Below are 5,554 nucleotides of genomic sequence, written 5' to 3'. Positions count from 1 at the left end.
CTGAAATAAAAATAAGAGGAATAAACCATTTCGAAAACGAACCGTTTTGAAAAGTTTTCCACCCCCGTAAAACTTTGTGCTCTGCTGAATATTACACACAGACAGAATCACAATGGACAGCAATCAGCGAAACGCGAATCATTCGTTTTTGGGGATTTTCAATTCAAATAAAAAGAAGAAAGTCCTCCGGTGGTGGTGACTCGAATCGTTTCTGGCTCATCATGTTGCAGTTCTCGAAAAACTCCGTCCGTCTCATCGGCCTCTCAGGCAAAATTAAAGAAGCAGCCGAATGGCCGAGAAACGAACGAAGCGGCCTCAGATTGAAAACTAATGTGCATCATTGGGAAACCCGATTTCGGAAAATGGCTTCCTTCAAGCGCTTTTACGGTATCGTCACAGGCCTGGAGATGGATGTCCCTTCTAGTTGATTTTGAATGAATATGTATCAAGTATCTCTATCTTACCAGTTTTCTTGTCAGAATTCTCCTGGTCCTGCTGCTATATACACGTTGGATGCTGTTCGTTCCATAGTCTTCTGCAAATTGAAAAGGATGAATAATTAGCTTGAGTTTGTTGCCTACATGAATAGATGACATATCTAGGTAGTCTACAGGAATTGCTTTTATTTTAGTTAGCAGAAACTAATGAATCTACGGGTAGAAAACTCAAAACGTCGATACAACTGATCAACTTTGTCATTTTGTTTCGGTGAGTTCACCTTGATGTCTAGGATAACCTTACAAGCCTAGTCTTGATTTTGATGTATACTGCCGCTGCCGGCAAGTCTGTCCCATATGCAAAAACAACGAACCGAGAAAAACGGCTTTGAAGATTTTTATAAACTTTCGTGGATTTCTCGGTTGAAACTTTACCTTTTCTACTTCTTTCTTCACAGACATTAAGATAATTGTTGTAGAATTTCGTCCAATGTGTTTTTGATTTGGAAGTTGTTGATGCGGAGGAGAAAATAACGATGGGACAGCCTTGCGAGTATATTTCGCATGCTGATTAAATATACCCGCAAAGCTGTCCCATATTTGGCTTTTCTTTTGTCAGTTGATCATTTGATTCTCTCTATCTGCGCTGTATTATTCACTTTACTGGTTGTTTACTGATAAAAATAAGTTTGAAATGATGTTTATGACATGTTTAGATAGTCAAAGATAAAGAAAATTTATCGTAAGAATTGAGTGGGTCTAAAATAAAATGAATGAATGAATAAAATGAACGTTCCATGAATAAAACAACCTGTACCATCATATTTTGGAAAGTTTTTTGGTCGATTATCTTTTTGGAAAGACTATAAATGCCTTCAAATTAAATTAATGCTGAATCAGAAACAGCAAAGTATCTTGGCTGCAAATATTTGATGAGAAAAATCAATTTAATATGTCTTAAGCGTGTGCTACCAGGTACGCGTATTTTTGTTCATAGATTTTATTAAAGTCCAAGCAGCAAGTAACAGCATGACAAAAATCTAAAAAATATGACTTTGAAGCTGACTATTTTCCATGTTTTAAAAAGAACAATTCAATAAGATTCATGCGAAATTTCAAAAAAAAATACAGTTTGATGGAATTTACCCATTAGGCTAAACTTAGCTTGCAAAAAATTATGGAGATTGTTATTTTTAACTTTACTGTACTGTTTTATCTAGTCTAACTTTCGCAATTTCAATGGTAGCATATTTTATCGCACACATTGTATGAATATTTGTAAAATTAACGTAAATGAGAGGAGCAATTTTGAAGCGTTCTGTATAAATAGACATATGGGACAGCTTTGCAGGTATATTTCATATGGGACAGACATGACTTGGTATTTTTTCATATATGTTGAGAACAAAGTTATGAAAGTTTTTAGTCTAAATTGAAGAACTAACTGTATTTGAACGATTTTTGAGATAAACTGAAAAATGACGAAAATGCATATGGGACAGTCTTGCGAATAGCGGCAGTATAGGTACACAAAACAAAATGTTATTAATGCCATTTGAATTCCACAACTGAGGATTAACCCTGAAATGCCGTGAAGTTTGTATATGCAAAAGGCACTCACTCGAAAACACAATAATTGAGATCCCCTGGATCAGAGAGTGCCATAATCGTCAATTTTGAGTTTATTTTTCGTCAATTTTGAGTTAACGATTCTTCTATTCTTAATCGTTATGTGGTACAAAACATTTATCACTTTTTGAATAGATTTTTTGGATAAACAGAATCTATAAAATTCGAGAAAAGTATGAAGTCGTTTTCATTTCATTTTTCGTTTTTTAATTTTTTTTTTTGGAATAAAATTAAAAAAAAAGAGTTGGAAAAAAAAGAAAGTATAAAAAAAATTAAAATAAAAAAAGAAAGTATAAAAAAATTAAAAATAAATTATAACAATAAAAAAAGAAGAAAAAAACTAGATAAAATAATCATTTGTTTTTTTTTCATTTTGATTTTTTTTAACATAAATTCTTATAAGAAATTTCGAAAAAAACATTCACGTGCCAGGTTCTTCAAACTATTCGGTCATACACAACTCTCTTTTTATTTTCCTCACCTGAAATTACTTTCAATTACTTAATGAATTATGAAATTATTAGTTTCGGGTCAACTCATAAACTTTTGCATGTTATTTGGTCAGTTTGGATTTGGGGGCCCACCATTCTCAACCATTTTTTTTAAATCCAAAAAATCGCTTTTTGCTAAAACATTCAGAACCATTCAAAAAGAATTATGTTTACCTGATTTTTATTTTAAATTTTAATTGTTTTTTTTTTGTTTTTTTCTTAATTTTCCTTTTTTTAATTTTCGTTTACCTTTTTTCCTTTTTTATCTTATTTTAATCGCCACCGGGATATATTCTTATTTTAATTCTTGGCATTTCGGCGAGTTGTGAAAATTCAAGGTAGAATATTTAGAAAGAACATGAAAGTATTATAGGTGGAAAGATCAAAGCTAGAGCGCTTTAGGTAGAAGAAATTGAATAGTTGGTGAAAATGTGAGCAGGGCTTTTGTTTTGTGAACAGCTTTTGAACTACTTGCGTGATTCTTTGCCGCGCGCCGTTTCAATGTTGATAGGAAGCGATGAAGAAACCCATCGCATTCCTACCCACATTGAAACACGGACGGGTCGAACACATGAGATTGTGTCCGACCGGGCAAAAAATCACCCAAGCAGCGCTCACATGTGCTGTTCTATTGCTAAGCCAATTCTATCGATGCGTGCTACTTTTTTAGGTACATGATTCCTTTGAATTCAGCCACGGTATTTGAAAGACCCAAATACTAGTATTTCATTAGCTACTTGCTAGCATCCTCAGTGAGTTATCGACTGTCGATAATCCACTGAGTATGCTAGCAAGTCGCTAGTGAAATACTAGTACTTGGGTCTTTCAAATACTGTGACTGAATTCAAAGAAATCATCGAGTACTTTGAAATTATAGTTTCATTCAGCTTAGAGGTTCTCCAATCCTTCTCTTAGAATATATGATATTTTTATTTTAATTTTCTTAACTTATTATTCCATTTTTTTTCCTCTACAAAATTTTGTTTTTTCTCTTTTTTTTCATATTTTCTCTTTATTTCATTTTTCCTTTTTTAATGTTTCCTGTTTAAAGTTTTCCTTTCTATAATTTTTCCTTTTAAAATTTTTCTTTTAAAATAATCATTTTTCAATCATACTTTTTGTAAATTATATTTTTTTAATTATCCTTTTTAAAATTTAAACTTTTTTCAATTTTATTTTTTTCCTTTCTTCTTTTCATCCCTATTTTTCAATTTCCTTGTATCCTTATTTTTGGACTTCCATTTATCTCTATTTTTGAACTTTCCTGTTATTTCTATTTTCAGGGTGGCCAGCGAGTTTCCATTTTAAAATTCCCGTTTTTTTCCCGGTTTTCCCGATTGAAATTTTATGGTTCCCCTCATTTCAAAATGCCAATAAATATGTCCATCAGATTTTTTGACCAAAACTGAAAATATGTTTATGCAAGTTGAATGTAAAAGCTTATCAGTGGTAAAAGTGTGAGAGGACTTAATTCATTTTAGTTTAATCTTGAAACTCAAAGGTAATTAAAATTACGGTGATCGTAATACGATAAGAAAACAAATTTAGTTGTCCGAAACTTAACCGAAAATTGTTACCTTCTTTTCAGTCTGTCATACCATCTTCGCTTTTTATAAGAGAAATTGCTCTTTTTTTATCATTTATATGGATAATATTTTGCCTCTAAAGTTCTTGAAACAGAACAAACAGATGAACCTTATTCTGAGCAATCTGATATTTTATTTAGGTTCTCATATTGAATACTGAATCATGTTTTTGTTAGGATACCTTTAACTTTTTCAAAAACATGCGCTGATTTCTATTTTCTGTCCTATCTCAAAAATGCATGTTTTTATTCGATTTTGAATGTAATGTTAACAAGAATCACACAAAAACTTGGTATCTTGTTACATCTTCTGCCTGATAAACGCACAATCAATTAACCGAATAAAATGGTGGCATCTTTTTTCCGGCATTTTTCCCGCATGGGAGAATTCCAGATTTTTAAAAGTTAACATTGAGTTAAATGTTAAAAGATAAATTTTCGAAACCAAATAAAATAAGTACTTCGAGGTTATGTCGTTTGTCAGAAATATGATGTTTGATTTTTTAACTTACGTTTTGATATTTTTTGACAATTTTTAGTGTTTAGTGGGTACAGAAAACACTAACAAAATATTTGATTTTTTTTAAGAATTTAAACAATAATTTATCAATCAAATGAAAATTTGAAGTGTGGTTATGATTATTTTTTATATTTGAGGTACTGTAAACTTTATTGAAAACAGATAAAAATGAAATAAAGTCACGTAGAAAATTTTCATTTTTAAATTAATTTTAAAACTACCTTTGATCATTAGATCTTTATAAAAAAAAATGCTATTCAGAAAATTTGCAGACCGAGTTAAGATCATGGATAAATAACTGAACTCATAATGTTTTTCAACGTTCCGTTAACGTTGATCCGATGTTTTAGTCGAACTCTTAGAAATAACTCCCCCAGTTTAAATGTGTATATTAGATTTCTGCTAATTTTTCCAAGTTTCATTTCAGCATAACGTGTTTTTCAAAAAAAAAAAATAAAAATGAGCTCCTGATGCAGACTCGAACTTCATCAATTCTGGACTATTGTATAATAACTCCAGTTAAAAGATAGATTTTAAGAATCAATCTAATTTTCTAGATGTGGATTCAATAGGAAACTGTCTGATTTAAACATATGAATTCTATAAAGGGCTATAAATGCCGCATTTTTTAAATGTCTTTCACTTATTTCTTCATTTAGATTTTTAAGTTCTATTTCTATATTCGCAACGAAAGGGCCCAATTGTTAAAAAAAATCTGAAATAAATTAACACTGTAAAAATTATAAACCAATACTTAATGTATTAAAAATTCACAGTTTTGAAACATTTATTTAATTTAAAAACTTTTTTACATTCACTGCAATGTACAATATGCGTGAGCAAAGAAATAATTTGTGATCGAAAAATTATTCTACCACGTTTCTTTGCTCGA

At 30.8% G+C, this 5,554-nt stretch overlaps 1 protein-coding gene across 3 annotated transcripts in view; it reads right to left on the bottom strand.

Annotated features, from left to right (window-relative positions):
- The window catches only part of LOC129745346 (crossover junction endonuclease MUS81), a 46,887-nt gene that overhangs the window by 28,684 nt on the left and 12,649 nt on the right, over positions 1-5,554 (bottom strand). For 2 of the 3 annotated variants that reach the window (XR_008737117.1, XR_008737115.1), the window contains exon 4: positions 465-535. The gene's annotated coding sequence lies outside the window, so the exon portion shown is untranslated. Of the gene's footprint in view, positions 1-62; positions 402-464; positions 536-5,554 lie in introns of all 3 variants that reach the window. The other variant, XR_008737116.1, reaches the window with a different exon arrangement.

Source organism: Uranotaenia lowii, chromosome 2 (assembly GCF_029784155.1).
Source record: "Uranotaenia lowii strain MFRU-FL chromosome 2, ASM2978415v1, whole genome shotgun sequence".
Lineage (NCBI taxonomy): Eukaryota > Metazoa > Arthropoda > Insecta > Diptera > Culicidae > Uranotaenia > Uranotaenia lowii.
This window is presented reverse-complemented; position numbering and strand designations above follow the sequence as displayed.